The sequence below is a fragment of the Strongylocentrotus purpuratus genome, unplaced genomic scaffold, assembly GCF_000002235.5.
Source record: "Strongylocentrotus purpuratus isolate Spur 01 unplaced genomic scaffold, Spur_5.0 spur5_scaffold_21, whole genome shotgun sequence".
NCBI classification, from domain to species: Eukaryota; Metazoa; Echinodermata; class Echinoidea; order Camarodonta; family Strongylocentrotidae; genus Strongylocentrotus; species Strongylocentrotus purpuratus.
In genome coordinates, this window is record NW_022145607.1 from 5151356 (window position 1) to 5168669 (window position 17314).

Here is a 17314-nt window from a genome sequence, read left to right on the forward strand (position 1 = left end):
CAAACCCCTATTTTTTTTCTTCAAATTTATCTTTAATTTTGTTTTGCAGATGAAAAATTTCGGGATGGGTCGCATATCATGATTGTTGAATAATAACAACACTCTCTATCATGATATTTCAAAGTGCATGTGTATTTACGTTTTTAATACCAATGGTTTAAAAAAAGGGTACTTTTCCGCTTTTTCTTGTTAGTGTCATAAACTTATCAATTGGCTTCATTTAAAAGAATTTTTTAACAGTTTTGTTTGTTGCATGATGCCTAATCTGCAAATTATTCATCAGGATAATCTTCCATTTAAAGAAAATATTTGTTCTTCTTGTTTTGACATTTGATCGATGGTCGTCTAATCGGACATATACAAAAGGAGCGGGGGTTCATTAATTTTTATTAATAACATCAGCTAAAACGGCCTATAGGGCTTAACTGCAGAATTATCCACCATCCATGATAATGAATTAGGGTTAGGATTAGGGTCAGTGACAGGGGCTGGGTTAGAAGTAGGGTTAAGCTAGGATTGGGGTAAGGTTAAGTGTTATGACAAGGGTTAGGGGTATGACTAGGGTTAGGGCAATTTTAGGACTACGGTTGAGGTTACAATTAGTGTTGCTCTGTTCAACCCATGCAGCTCATTTTGGATTACCTAGAAATCCTTTTTTTAAGCAGGTTAAATTTAAGATTAAATAATTTGAAAATATTAATACATTGAGGATTGCCGTCTTTATCCAATTTTGTTTCCCTGATTATCAAAATTAACTATTTTTCAATCAAAATGCAATTGTTGATGAAAAATTCAAAAAAATATCCATACTGCCCCCCCCCCCCCCCCGTAACACGCATCCAACACAAATTATCCCCCCTTCTGAATTTGATCGCCGTAAAGTCGATCGATCGACACAAATAAGGAAGTGGCGGGTAGCATTTTATTTAAAACATCAGGCAAACTGCAGAATAATCCACCATCAATAATAATGATTTTAGGGTTGAGGTTATGGTCAGGGAGAGGGTTGTTACTGGGGTGAGGTTCAGGGTTTAGAGTTAGGGTTAGGACAAGGGTTAGGACTAGGGTAAGGTTACGGGTTAGATCTAGGGTTAAGGATTATATCTAGGTTTAGGACTAGGGTTAATGTTACAATTAGTGTTACAAATTGGTTTACGTTCAACCCGTTCAGCTCGTTTCGGATGATTTATAAATTCAGTTTTTAAATAGGTTCAGCAAGGATGAATTAATTTGCAAATAGTAATCAATGAAGATTGACCGATCTTGTTTCCCCGATTATCAAAATTAACCATCTTTAATTAAATCTATCATCTTTACTTAAATCTAATTGCAACTTTTAATAAAAAAAAGCATACCCACCGTGCCCCCCGTTAATACACATCCAAGCCCATCCAAGCTCATCCAAGACACATAAACGGACACCAATCCCCCCCCCCCCCCGAGGCCAACTAGCTATAATGACCATTATTCATAAAGACCGCTATTTATTAGGACCATTATTATAAGAACCGCTATTTATAATTTGAGAAAAGGGTAATTATTCATAAGGATAGCTAATCTTAATCGAAGAGTGTCGATATTTATCATTTGAGAAGAGAGTAGCTATTCATAAAACAGAATGAAGGTCGCTCTTTATAATGCGGAATGGGGGTCGCTATTCATAAAAAAAAATGAATAAGCAACAAAATGACAAGAGAGTTAATTGTTGGCTAGGAGCACCCCTATGGCTGTGGCGTATTTATTATGGAAAGCAACGCTTTTTTCGGATTATGAATATCGACCCTCTTCTCATATTATGAATAGCGACCCTCATTCTGCATTAATTATAAATAGTGCCCCTAAATTTATCTTATGAATAGCGGTCCTAGTGACCCCCAATATAAATTATGAAAAGCGACCCTCATCTCACATTATGAATAACGGTCCTCATGCTTTTATCAATAGTTACCGCCTTCGTGTTTTATATATGCAGTTCGACGTTATGAATAGCGAGATTACCCCCACACCCTCTGGTGTTGAAGATTGGAGGCCTAACCAAATATTGAAAGGGGAAAAGACGGGGGAAAGGGAAAAATCAGAAAATCAAGGAAGATAAGAAGTGGAAGAGAAAGTAAAAAGGAGATGATACGACACCCTACGGGCCCCGTCCGACGCCCTGCAACTCACTCCTACACCCCAAACTCTCACTTTTGCTATGCTACATCATCGCATGCCCTCATTACAACATACAGAGCCACAAACTGACTTATACACACAATCGCTTTCCCTCTGTCGTCTTACTTCCATCATTATTCTTCTTCTCCATGTCTTCACAGTTCATCTGTTCCATTCTTCTCCACCCCCTCTCTCTCTCTCTCTCTCTCTCTCTCTCATGCATTTCTTCCTTCTTCTTTTTTTTCTAACTTAACCCTCTCTCTTTAAATTGTTCTCTCCCTGACACTTTCTCTCTCTTTCAGTATTGTTCAATTATGTTTCTATGATAGATCCTCATATATTGTGTGTGACTGTCATGAATTACATTATAGAATATGAATAGGCAATAAATTTGCATTTTAATATGGTTCAAAATCAAACAAATCTTCAGTATTTACTTGTCACACACTCAATTAATCAGTCTCGATTTCTATTTAAAATATGAATATTCCTCACTTAACAATAATTATAAAAAATAATACTAATGACGAATCTATTCTATTTTTATCATCAATTTGTTTGCAAGTATGGAATAAGTAATAAGTTGTCACCTATTGTACTGTGTATTATTTGTACTTGTCTATATTAAGTTTTGTTGAGAGGCTTTTTAAAACTGAGCTTGTAAAACTAATTCTACTACTACACTACTACTACTACTACTACTACTACTACTACTACTACTACTACTACTACTACTACTATTACTACTACTACTACTACAGTCAGAAATATCAACATGCACACCAAACAAAAAATAAAGCACATACAAAACAGACTTTGTTTGGGTATTCCATGATGAATACTTAAGTATAATACCTCCTACAAAATGTGAGGAAAAATTGAGTTTTGTGACACATGCTCCTACTAAAATTGCTTCACAATAGTTCCCAACATTAAATGAATTACTAACTTTAATCCTGGACCAATACTATACCTAACCCTAAATCTTGCTTAAATATTAATCTAACCTTAACCCTAACCCTACAATTTTGTTAAACTAAAGCCCGGAACAATTGTCAACACAGCAATTCTCGAATTGCAGCAAACCAACATCGTGTTCCTGAAATCATATTTACTACATGGTAATTTTTCTTCATTTACACTATTATATTTCAGCATGACCTATGTACAATAAAACCGGTCTGTTTGTATATTTTGAATGGAATGTATAGCACTATTATCCCCACAAAAAATAGCAAATGTTATTGAAATAATGTATATATTTACACAGGTGATATATCAATAGCCTCATACAGAAGCTATGCCGTAAACATGTTTACAACTTTACAATGCTTTCATTTGTTACATATTTAATGTACAAAGAGCAATAGCTGCAGTCAGGTTTAATACGCCCACACAAATATGGATGTGTTGCCCACACCTGAAACATAGCACAAGAGATAATAAGGCCAGTCAAAGTAAATAATAAGAATGAAGTACCGGTAGGCACTTGGTCACCTTTGAATTCAGAAAACTTATGGAGCTTTTAATAACTAGTTTGTGATATTTAACATGGTTACAGAAAAGAAAAGAAGCCATATAGGAATTTAGATGATGACAGGGGACTAATAATTGTCACCTCTTATGTTTTAGTACAGTATTCAACTTTTGCAAGAAATAATTTCAAGGAGCTTGTAGAATGGTAATCATCTTGCTATCTAGCAACACATATCAGAAAAACCTGAACAAATAGTTAGGCAGGGGGTTACCAACTTTTGCATGAGCTATAAGACACTACATGTAATATATGCCTCCGTGGCGCCTTAAAGTGATCTCATTTGGTTCTTGTGTACATACACATCTTTAAAAAATAGTATGGTTGAATGCTCAATATTTTTGCTTGTTTGGGTTTATTTTTTATGTTGAAATCATCTTGTAATACAAGCTTATAAGTGGTATACCATAACCATTCTCATATCCTTTTATCATTATTCTAATCATTTTACAAACTATTTAAATCACATATAAGGTTTATTAGTTGCAAGATGATTGTACACCTGAAGTTGACTTTTCCTGAATGCCATTACGATAATACCATCAAATAAATATTATCTAATGGACTTTACATAAAGTGCTAAATTATTAATGCAGTTTTGGCAGAGATAAGGTGCTCAAAGGATATCTTTCGGCACCCATTTCCTTCATCTGAGGCCTAAAATAAAATAATAATAATAATGATTCCGCTTTATATATATGCTCTAAGTGCTTTACAGATATATTATTACCCCGGTCATCAGATTCAGGCTTACCCGCACACTATGTATGCACATTCTCTACTTCCTGGGGATCATTCCAGCCAGGTGTCATTTTTACAAGTGCACACTTGCTCATCTAACCACATTAACTTTCGCATCCTACATACCGGTAGCTCTTTTCCATTTTCGTAAGGAATTTTGTACATCATAGGGCCGGCAGAAATACATCTCACTTTTCAGAATACCTACGCTTATTCTTTAGGGTGAGGTTTTGTGAGGTTTCCTCTAACAATAGTGGATGATCGACCTTTCACAAAAATTTGTAGTATAATGAAACAAATGGATATCCCACATTTATCAAACTACACACCCTATTTGTTTAACTTGTATAATCTTAAATTGTTTGCTCTAATTCAAACCCAAATTAAATATCATCAAAATACAGTGATATTGAGTTCTGTAAACTCTTACAAATTACACTTTTTCAAATTTGTGTAACCTCCAAGAAACTTGCAAATTATTTTAAATAATTAAACCCTTTAGATATAAAGTGTGAAATTTTATAGTCATAGGTTCTGAAACTTCTTTGTAAGAAATCAAAATATAGCGCTCTTTTCGATTGCCACAGCAGGAGCTTTTTTTTCAAATCAACACTAGTGAACACATATTTTTTTACTTGAGACAATTAAATATCTGGAATTAAACATTAAAAAAATATTCACTGAAAAATCTCCATTTAATGTCTCGTTGAATCAACCTTAACCTTAGGCTGATCATACCAAGGGCCATGCTATTAGCCTCTGCCAGGTCCCTCTCAGTGCGTGTGTGAAGCTGCGTAGACCTTGTACTTAAAGGGATCCCATATGAAATCTGTTGGTTTGAAAAATAAAGAACAGAGCTTCCATTTATTTTTTGGTCTCAAGAACAGTGTGAACAGTGCTAACAATAATATATCTTGGAGTACAATTCATTCAAATGTCTACAATTTCTTCCGAGATGAATTTTTTCCCTATCATACCATACCATACTATCATATCATATAATATAATATACAAATATTGTCTAGTATTAAGTATTCTACAATTGTTGTAATCTTGTACCTGTACACTGTATTGCCAATACTAACAAATGGAAAGGTTCACATTGTTTTTCCCCAATAATTATCTATAACATAACAATCTATAAATTGTATTATATGCAATGCTCTACAATTTCTATGTGGATAAGTCACAGTACAGCATATATCAAATGAAATGACTTTCAGGAACAAAACAATAACAAAGTTGAGTTATTATCATATACTAGTATATATTCTAAGTAAAGACAAATATACTCAAGAGTTTGGTTTGATCGGTCATTTTCATACCGTAAATACATTTCATGCAAAAACATCTTCTTTACCTGCCTCTTAATAAATCATTTCATTCTCCTGCTTTGAAAAATTGTATTTCAATAATAAACACTTTCAGAATACCAATACCACACATTACGTGTTGTTAGGTCAGGCAGGCCATAATGTTTACCCAACCTACATGTAGCAACAACTAATCCTCACAATTTGCATTCTGACTACCGGTATTGAGGTACAATAATAGAAAACAGGTGAATGTACATGTACATGTAATAGCTCATCGCAAGGTACACGTACATGTATGTTTACATTTGAATACATTTTGAAAATTGTCTACTACATGGGCATATTAGTCAATTATGATCCAAAAGCATCAATTTTTACATCCATTCATTGAAAAACTACATTGTACATGCATGCAGCACTTAATAGCCATCAATAAAAAAAATTGTGAAAAAATGGGGTAGGAGTCTTAAATACATGTACCTTGATCATTGAACACCCCTAAGTTTTTGTTACAATCCATCTACATTGTACATACCTCATAGATTTGCTGCTACTGTTACACTGGATCAACTTGATCTACCACTTTTTTCAAAGGATAATCAAGAGCCCCTTCTCACAATCGGTGGAGTACACATGCCATTTCTCCTTTATCTTGACAGTGACCTTGTGCCTTTGCGTTGATTGTCATCAAGTGTCTACCTGCCCCTCTGAAAAATGAATAAGCATTTTAAGAATTATAAAATTATATCAAATATCTAACATATCATACAGATTACATTACAGGATCAAAAGAAAGTATTCTTATAATATTTCAGTACACTACATACATGTACAGTACTGTATGTGTAGGTGATAGATCAATATGTCTACATGTGTACATGCTAAACCAATTAGAAATTTATTTGACAAAGCCAAAGAAATCCATGTTATGTAAGCAAAGGATATACAAATCTTCCAATAAATATTTGCGAAAAGCATCTCAAGTATACAAAACAGTGATAATTACACAAATCTTGTGTATGTGAATATTGTTGAAGATGTACAGTACATGTACATGTACACCCTGTATAGGAGGCAATTCAAATTTCATAACAATGTGATTCAATCTCTGTATGACCATAGGATTGAATGTACATGTACATGTACAGAGTACTACAAAAAATTGCCACATTAAAGCTAATGTCAAAAGGACTTCACAGAGGATTTGAAAAGACTAAAATGTGATTTAAGTTTCATGAGCTGCTATGTAAAATGATTCAGCAGTGTACTGGAGTACTAGCACTATTCTAAAGGATTTTCTCAGTGTCACATTATAAGACATTATACAAAGCAATATTTTTGAATTTTTAACTAACAATTTCCTACTCGATTTGGTTTTCCTACATTCTTGTATGGCTGGTAGTTTGTCTATCCACAACATGTACTCTCTAGGTGAAATTTTACAGGAACCAGTAGTGAATTTGATCTTTGTTTGCTTTATTACCTTCATGTATACAGTAGCAGGTAATTTTACATGTACATGTACCATGCATTAAAATGCATATTTGCCCGGTCCGCAAACTAACAGTTTTGAGCGGGCAATATTTCCTGATAGTTTCTCTCTTTCGGGTTTCACCATTCACTTTGAGTACAAAGATTGTGTTCCATATTGGACCTTTCAAACAGCTAAAATCGCCGCAAAGTTTGAGCAGACTATCATGCGGCGCGGTAGTAGGGTATAGTGACCGTACGTGATTCACAAATGAATAGGTAATAATTATAATCTTTTGGGAGATACAGTGATATGCATTTATATGTACATGTATTGCCCTTACTGAATCAGTGAAGGCAATACAGGGTGTATTACCTTGTTTCTCCCTCAAGGCCAGTAATATTATGTAAATGACAATCATCATGTTAAGCTCCAATTAATGACAGGTTATGCCAAACTATACCATTTGAGAACCCTTCATCCCAAATCTTCTACATAGGTGAATTTCACATATCTTGGGGGCAAAGAATGTGATCCATAATAGCTATTCATAACCATGTACAGTATCATCATGATATTCAAACTACATGTATCACATCAAATGTAATACATACCAACATATTTGATTTAGAGAGGCTGTGTTGTTGTGAGGAAAAGTTTTTGCCCTGAATTTTTGTTAACATTTTTATTTACATAAGGGTGGTGTTGATATGCTTACTATTATTTACATAAATAGAAAATGAATTAATGTGACACCTACATGTACAGGGTGTATATCAAGATTTTTTTCTCAAAACTATTGCAGCTACAATGTACCATTTAAAAAAAAGGTAGGCTATTTGCTTAGAAGTCAGGGTCAGCAAGACAACCATTATTGGAAGACATTGGAAGATCACATTACCAAAACAAAGTATTCAGAATTTTGAACCACATTGCTCACTTCATCACTGTATGGAAAGAGAATGACTACCGGTAGTCTGATTTGATTTACATTTCTTTAAATATAGCCCAAAAGAATACTGGTACTATTTACATGTTCAGTGAGATGGAGAAAGGGAATGGCCCATAAATCGTAACTGATACCACTTAAATCTATAATGCAGCCTCACAGCTCACTGAACATTGTATAATAAATTGAAACAGGATTTTCCAAAGATTAGAATTTTATACTACTCAAAATAGTAGGCTTTTGACCACTTCTATTGCAGGTACAGGCCATAGTTCATCCATACTTCAGAGTTGAAGCTGCCAGGAGAGGAATTTAATCTATTTCTTTTTATTAGTATACAAATGTTTTAATTTTCTAATTATACCTCAGATCAAAACCTGTTTTGCTTTAAAAAGTGATTTGAAGAAAGACACTCGCAACCAATTTCAACCAAACTACCCGGTAGTAAATGGAGCTTCAAATTTAGATTGCATGTAAATGTCACAGATATTAAATATTTGAAGGAAATATGCATTTCTGAAACAATCCACCCTGTTTAGAAAGTTGGTTTTTGTTAATATCACTTATGAGAATATAATACTATCCTTTTTTATTCTGTAATACGTGTAGACCTATTTCTCTATGCAATGATACCCAATTGATTGTGGTGCTATTATTGAGAGTTATCATTTTGAGAGTTTCACCAGTTCTTTTGGATAACAAGACATCTGTTTAGGTGCAGAAATCTACAATCACTATGGAAATTAAGGACAAAGAAAGCGGACAAAATATACAGTTCCTCATTCTACCCTCAACAATTGCTATATATGGTAGACAAAGGAACATCCCTTCACTGCTATTATGTAAAAATGTGTAGAACAAAATGCATGTGACACCCGTTCTACAGATTTTTACATAATAGCAGTGAAAGGATGTTCCTTTGTCTACCATAGCAATTGTTGAGGGTAGAATGAGGAAATGTATATTTTGTCCGCTTTCTTTGTCCGTCATGTTCATTGTGAATTTCATTAATGTACATGTATGTATTTTAGAATCAACATTAATATTAAGAGTCACTATTTGTTTTGCAACATTGTCACTTACATGTATCATGTTTCCCATTCAGCAGTATACTGCACATATCAAAGTTACAAAATCCATATTATTTAGGCACCAATGTAAACAGAAATTCATTGGTTAAAGAATGTTATGCAATGCTATGCAAATGATGAATTAACAAACAACAAACTTTTAAAAGTACTCATACAATCATGTTGACAGAAAATTAAAATTAAAATTGCAGAATAGGCAAGGTCCTGAAGTTGGATGTCTTTTGATATTCTTGTCTACTGAAAATAAAGCTACAGGTATTTAAATTCTGTAATACAGCTTTTTGACAAAGCTTTCACAATAAGAGATAACATCATTTCCTACACTGCAAGACATAAACAATAAGGTGTCTTCATTTTTGTTGCCATGCATTAACAAATTGTGTTATGTTTTGAGCCTGAACTCATATCACAGAATGTTTGTTGTATGATTGCTAAATGTTGGTATTTTTATACACTCTACATGTAAAATGGATATTCATTATTCAACATTTGAAAAGTTCTTTAATACAATAATATCTCTAGGGTTGATAAAATGTTACACTTCTATTCAACATTAACCACAAAAACATTTTTAGCTGTTGGGTGAAATATTTGCTCACTGTGTTAAAAAAATTTCTACTAAGAGTTGTTCAGTAATTGAAGTTATGAAAATAATACAGGTAATCACTATTCATTCCATATTGTTGTTAACCAATTGACCTAGCCAATGACTTTGACTCACTCCATATTTAAAAACATCATTACAATTTTTAAATATTGACTTTTGGATGATGAATGAAGTTTATAATGATGAATTTCATGGCTGTTTGATGAACAACACATCAGCAACAACATCAAAATATAGAGTTGTTATATTCAGTGTACAACTGCATGCTTCTGCTGCAAAGTATCAATAATGTTGTTGGATCATATAATATACCAACCTTTATAACAAGTTGAATCCGTAAATAAAGAAAGATCAGAGAAAAAATTGGTGAGAGTTTAAAAAAAAAAAAAAAAAAAGGAAAGTTCAAAGAAATTGATTTAAAACAAGAAGAACAAAATTTTTAGAAAGTTGTAATCACTTAACATTCACAACCAGCAATGTACAATACCCTGTAAGTCATTCTACTGGGACATAATTGTAAATCTCCATTCGTTTCACACTTTTAAAACAAAGTTTACAGTATACCAGTCCCTTTTCTCTCAGAGCTGTACTAAAAATATATTCAGAGAGCTCAATAGGTCCTCCAAAAATGAAGAGGTTCTATCATAGTCATATTACATGTGCAAGTGTTGAATGATATTGGTCCAACATTACATCACTATACATGCCCAATCATCAATTCAAAAATTTGAAATTCATATACAGACTACAAATTTCAAACATTAAAACCTTACTTATTACTTGTCTGAGTTTGTTCAAACTTTCACCAGCCTGCTTCTAAATTTTTTCTGTTTCCTTCAGAGCATCTTACTTTTAGGGTTACATTTCCCATAAAAAAAACTATTACTATCAATACTTGCTAATGGCTCTCATTACCTTTAATATCTTTACTAATTAGATAAAAAAGGGTCACAAAATAAGCATTAAAATTGTAACTTCAAATACGGTACTCTTTTGGTGTTGAATAACTTGAACACCAAGTGTCATGTGATGGTTTAAAGGCTTTAACCTTTTTACCAGGCAAGTCTTCAATAATATTCCAATTACCGGTATTTATACAATATCTTTTATTGTCATTAAATTGTTTCTGGAATTAGTGCTGTGAGTTTAGTGTGTAATTTCCATTCAGTGCACACAGCCAGTTTATCTTTGCGTGTACACAGTTATGACATTTACCAAAAACAAAAGCAGTATTTCAGCTAGGTACATTTGTACATGTATAGTATGTTGTACAGTACATTTAAGACCAGCAATCCAGCGCGCATTCACAACAACCATTTTCTCTGTAAAGTTGTTACAGTAGTAACAGTACTGCACACAAAATCATCATGCTCATGGAATAGTCAGACCGCAATGATTGACATATTAGCGAGTTTTCGCTCAGCAACATACAGACCTTCGCGGACGCAGAGCACTCAGGTTTACGGCCGTCGCATACAGACTGCCCTCAATACAATATGTGGTTTTGCTTTTCGGTGAATGCGTACGTATTTCTACGGAGGTATTGCATTTGCAATGCCATTAGGCAATTTTCGTAATGTAACCAAATTTAATGCAAACGTCTTTGTGAAGTGCCTCGATACAAAATATTTCTTTCACCTGATAAGGATAATAGTATTTCAATAGACAGAATCCAAACTGCATACATTAGTTGTTGCCAGTTCGACAAACATTAGGGGTATTTCGCAAGCTAATTGCGGACAGAGAATCTGCGGTTCGTGTGCAAAATCAAGAAGCTACTATAGTAACAGCAGGGTGATCGCTGAGGTACTGAAATCAAGAACGGGTTTTGGCCAAATCTATGGGCGTTCTCAATGACGCCCCAAGTGAATAAACAGCCAATCAGCGAGCTTGTACCAAAGATGGTTATGAGAATTTTGTCGTCTAATAACGAAGGATGACGAATTTTAACGGGCGGATCTAGCTTCTTTTCTATGGCGTGGGCGGGCGGGGTTGACATTTGAAAAATCGCACCAACCAATATTTTGCTTAGTGGGGGGTAGGGAGCACTAAAATTTGTTTTCAATTTGAAAAAAGTGCCAACCAATATTTCGGGGGGGGGGGGGAGGTAGAAAGCACCTTGGCCAGCCAAAGGGGGGATTTAAACCTCCTAACCCCCCTAGATCCGCCCCTGGCACAAAGGACTCTTCGGTGAATTTTGTTTCTTCCGATTATTGTTTCTGAACAGTAACAACATGAATATGGATATGAATTGTTTTAAAACTTGATGATAAATTATTGTTGAAATTTGATAAAAAGCCGTTTTGTGGCTTGGTTGAGACAAGTTGTGCTAGTCGTGTAGTCCCGTCTGTACTGTATTGCGTTGAAGGGAACAGGCCATTTTCGTAATGTAATCAAATTTAATACATACTGTACGTCTTTGTGAAGTTCCTCAATACAAATTATTTCATTCACCTGTCTAGGATTCGCAATAGTCAGAATGCAAACTGCATGTATTAAGTGTGGCAACAACTAATGTATGCAGATTGGATTCTGTCTATTTAAATACTATTATTATTATCAGGTGAATGAAATGGTTTGTATCGAGGCACTTGATTCACTTGGGGCGTCATTGAGAACGCCCGTAGATTTGGCCAAAACCCGTTCTAGATTTCAGGGCCTCAGTGGTCATCCAACTGTTACTATAGTATCTTCTCGATTTTGCACACGAACCGCAGATTCTAATTCCGCAATGAGTTTGAAAAAAATTGCCTATTATTATTACCATGACGGCAAGAGAAAAGACTCAATGGCATTGGAAAAGTTGTAACTGTACAGGTGTAGTAACCATACTGCACACAAAACCATTGCGCTCGCTGGAAAGTTAGATCACAATGATTGGCATTGTTTGCATGATGACAAGAGAAGAGACTCAACGGCATTGAATCAAAATCGTACAGTGTATGGAAATGATTATTCAAGGAAGTAGCAGTGGAACTTAAACTTTATTTTTAGACTGATGACATTTTTGTGAAATATTGACTTCAGACTCTTATAATGCTGAAAAACAGGTGATTATTTGTTCTTCGTTTATCTGTTGTGTAGTGGTGGTTCGTGCCTATACACGGTCGCAGCACTATTCTGGATAATAATTTAGTCTGGTTCTGCATAATAATTTATCAAATATCTTCTACACATTCTTACTTTTTTAAAATTATCTTCAGAAGCATTCATAGAATTCATTGCGTATCAACTATCAACCAAACTACATGTACAGTAACTCAAATGTCATCCAAGAATGGTGGTGTTGTTGTATTTTACAGCTATTTTCAGTTCATTCCTTTTTCTTTTCAGGAGATTTTTGTACATTGTACAGTACATCAACCTTTAGGGCCAATTAAGTGTCATCATTGATTTGACGGTATTGAAGGACTCAGATGGAGGAGTTATTATGTGGTTACTTAATTGGAAAATTGGAAGTGATCAGTTGCATCACAATAAAGAATACCAGGAGTTATACTGGCACATACATGTACATCATTACATATTAGTAAAGATTTGTTCAATCAGAGATGCAGTCTTGTTTAATAGTTACCCTGGTATAGAAAATGTGAGTAACTCATACCAACAAAATCATTACCACTATTTGGCATACATGTACATGTACATGTACAAATATAAATATGGTCAATGTTAACATTAATCCTTATATACCGGTAATCATCTAGTGTATAAGTAAATGTTTGCATGTTTGATTTGGGTTTCTGAATATTTAACTACTATCAGCTTGCCAATTTGATTATTTCAGTAAAAAGAGATTCAATATCATCTGACTTGAGGAGGCGCAATAGCTCAGTCGGTAGAGCAGTGGTCTCGTAATCCGGTGACCCGGGTTTGAAACCAAGGCGATGTGCTAGTTTGGTAAGGCATTAATCCTCACTACCAGGTTCCTCGGAGAGGACCTAAATCCGTCGGCCGTCTGGTTGCTTACTTACAAACATTTATGCATTCTTAGCAGTCAGATAAAATAACCATCACATTGACCGAGTCATGATGTCATCTCTAACAGTAATGTCAAGAGAATCTGAAATACCGTAAACATGGCATAGTGTAACCTTGTTTATTGAACAATAATGAAGTACTTTCATGAATCCATGTTTCAGAGAAAGCTAGAGAATGAAACCTCAAATACTACCAATATATTCACCAATCTCATTAATTTCTATGGAGGTTCCTTGAGTGAAATAAGGTTATACATGTATGTTAATTTGTCCTAATTAGGAATTAAAAACATCTAAATTAGTAATACAAAATGTACGTTTTCTGCATGCAACAGAAAAACAAAATTAAGTATTCTTTTTTTTATCAATATTTATCCTCAAACACAACTTTTTTGAAAATCCTTGCAGAAATGTGTTTTAAATGACATCCTTGTCTTTCACATTATGATACAATTTAAGTGAAATTTTGTCATCAAATTTTTGGCAAATTTGGGGCTCCCAACACTTTAGAGGGGCTTTAAACTGCAAGGGAAATGTTCACTATGGTTCATTGTACAAGATATGTACCAGCCAAATATGTAGTTGGGGGTATGTATCTAAATTATCCATTGCAGGCAAATGATCAAGATCTTCTTTGCATGAGATTAGCTTTTTTACATTTTTGTTATAATTTATTAAGGGGATGAGTTCAATAACTCATCCTGACTTGTCCTCCCAGTGGTTTAGGATGGGATCTTGTTGCGGATAGCAGACCAGCATTTTTCTTTTGATAGGGTCTTCTTGGATTGATTTTTTCCAGTAAGTTTTCTTCCACTCAAAGACCAATGCACTTTGTATACAAGTTGAATTTAGCTGTAATTGGGCAAGATTTTGTCTCTATACGTACGGGTTAGTGAGGGGAGGCTATGCAATGCAGTTTGTGTGTGATCACCCATCTTAACTCGCACAGAAGCTTCAAGAAAAGCATCAGATAAGCTGAAAGTACATGTAAGTCCTTCTATTTCGATGTTCTACAATTAATGTTATTTTCATAGTACCGGTATAAGAAAATTAGATTCATTTTGTTTTCAATCATTTTTTTTCTATATCATTTTGTCTAGATTCTGGAGTAAATCTCTAATTGACCCCCCCCCCCCCCCAACCCCCTCCATTGTGCATATGCCAAGGATAACCGTAAATGTGTCGGTGTATGGGGAAGTTTGACAAATGTCAGTTTTATTTCAAAATTCCCCATACCAGACAGTTATTTCTGTCTATTGGCGAGAGAGATGCCAAGGCCAAAGGTCTCAATGACTGCTTTGAGGATGATTGCATCTGTGCCATATTGTTAGCACTTACAATTACATGTACACTGAATTCAGTTCCGTCGTGAGTAATTCTCCTGCTCGTTTGCTTGGAGTGACAAGATTTTGCGTGTATTTGTAGTATCACGTTCTTCAATGGCAGTTTGCATTCTTTCCATTTGTATTTTTTTCATTTGTAGAGGTGTAGATCTATGGACTTATTTTCAGCTTACTGTATCTGTCCAGCTCCAGTTTGTGAAGCTACTGAACTGTGCAGGATGGGTACGGCGCTCATGCACACACAAACTGCATTGCATAACCCAGGGCCGCCAACCCTCCCGCATTTGGAGGGAGTCATATGCCACCACACTCCTTTTCCCGCCGTCCCACCAGCTCGTAGCAGGAGACTCTCGCCAACACGCCCTTCCTCCTGCTCTCCCGCAAGCTCCTGGTTTATGAAAAAACCTCACGCCAGACGTGTAAAATAAACCAGCGTACTTGTATCATATGGATTTTGTTTGCTCATGGGGGGGGGGGGGGGGGGGTAGTGGGCACTTCTTACCCTTCCCTGTTGAGCTCCCCACAGCCACACTCAGTCAGCTCTGTATAGAGGCAGTCAGTGAATATGGAGGAGCCTGACGTAGTTATTTATCATGTTTAGATCTAGATCTATAGTATAGGCTACATGTAGCTAAGCCGAGTCTAGGCCTAGGCCTAGGCCTACACTGTAGTAATTAGTAGGTCTAGGTCCTATAGCAGAACAACCATAACCATTGATATCAGACTTTTCAGAGACCAAAGGCAAAGCAAAGGCAAGGCTTTCATCGGTCCAACATCAGGAACATGCAGGCTAGGTTCGCGCTCATCGATTGACGAGTACTTGTACTAAAATGCATTAATTAACTGACTAACGAAGTTATAGTCTCATCTTCTTAGGCCACCGCTGGCAGGCGGCCTGGCGGGCGCAGCCGGGCTCAATTCATTCAACCAATGGTGGTGATTTGGGGCTTTCCCTAGCTCTAGTCTGGATACTGCGTTAGAAGCACACAGTTTCAACTAATGAAGCTATGATAAGATATATATATATTTAATCTACTACTCTTATTGACAATTAAGGAAAAACCAAAACAAACCTTACCTTAAAACATCTCGAAAACACCATTTTAGCGGCTTCTGTGGCGTGGTCTGTCTCTGAGAGGAGGGCATGGGACGACGGATCGACGATGAACTAATAGTAATAGACTAGTCTAGTTCTAAGCACACGCAGACCGCTATTTGTGACATTAAGCTGATCAAGTGTGTCTCATGACTCTCATCTCGACTCCAACTGACCGTCGACCCTACGGCTATCCCCAGTGGCATATCTAAGGGTGGGGGGGGGGGGGAGGGGGGTCCCTCCCCCCTGGCCAAAAAACTGTTTTCAAATCAAAATGAAGACGGGCGTCCTCCCCTGGGGTGGGCACAAAAAAAGGGGTGGGGGTGTTGATTTAAAAAAAAAAAGCAGTGCTCAATACCCCCCCCCCCCCCCCCCTCGTTGCTCGTGTGTCAATCACGGAACTTCCGTGGTGTCCATCAGAAAGATCACATAATGTTGTTGTTTTATAGTTTTTATTGGCGTGTATATTTAGACTGCAATAGTCTTTTCACAAGCTTGACGCAAACATTATTTCCTATAATTTCATCGTCATTTCTCTCCATCATAAACTTTAATAATGTTATATTCCAATCCAACGTCTATTCTGATTAAGAGTATAGCAATTTAGAACAACAGTCTTAGAAAAACATAAAAATTGACCGGTATAATAATAGGCCCAAATTATCCTATTAAAAAAAAAAAGTTTATGGTAATGTTAAGACTTTGGAACTGTTCCTTAGTCTATTTTAGCAGTGTTGAAACCGTCGATACCCATGTACATGTGGCTGTGTTTTAGATGAATGGTCGAAACTAAAATTTATGCTGAACAAATAAAGCGACCAAATAAATGAAATGTTAAGCTTTGCTTATGATTGCGGTCTCCTGCACTTTTCCAACAGAATAGTTCAGATAATACTTTAAATTTATGATAATATGTTATGGAAGTAATAAGTTTCGTTATTATATGTACATATATTATGTACAAAAAACATTTTGACATTAAGAAATTATTGTTTGTTTATGTTGTATTATACCTTACATGTATATTATGTT

At 35.4% G+C, this 17314-nt stretch overlaps 1 long non-coding RNA gene across 1 annotated transcript; it reads right to left on the reverse strand.

Annotated features, from left to right (window-relative positions):
• Nucleotides 1-4571: 4571 nt before the first annotated feature.
• Nucleotides 4572-16367, reverse strand: LOC115928158. Its single transcript, XR_004065922.1, has 3 exons — nucleotides 16265-16367; nucleotides 6281-6452; nucleotides 4572-5258 (listed from the first exon to the last, which is right to left on the reverse strand). It is a non-coding gene; the product is annotated as an uncharacterized LOC115928158 (long non-coding RNA).
• Nucleotides 16368-17314: the final 947 nt, after the last annotated feature.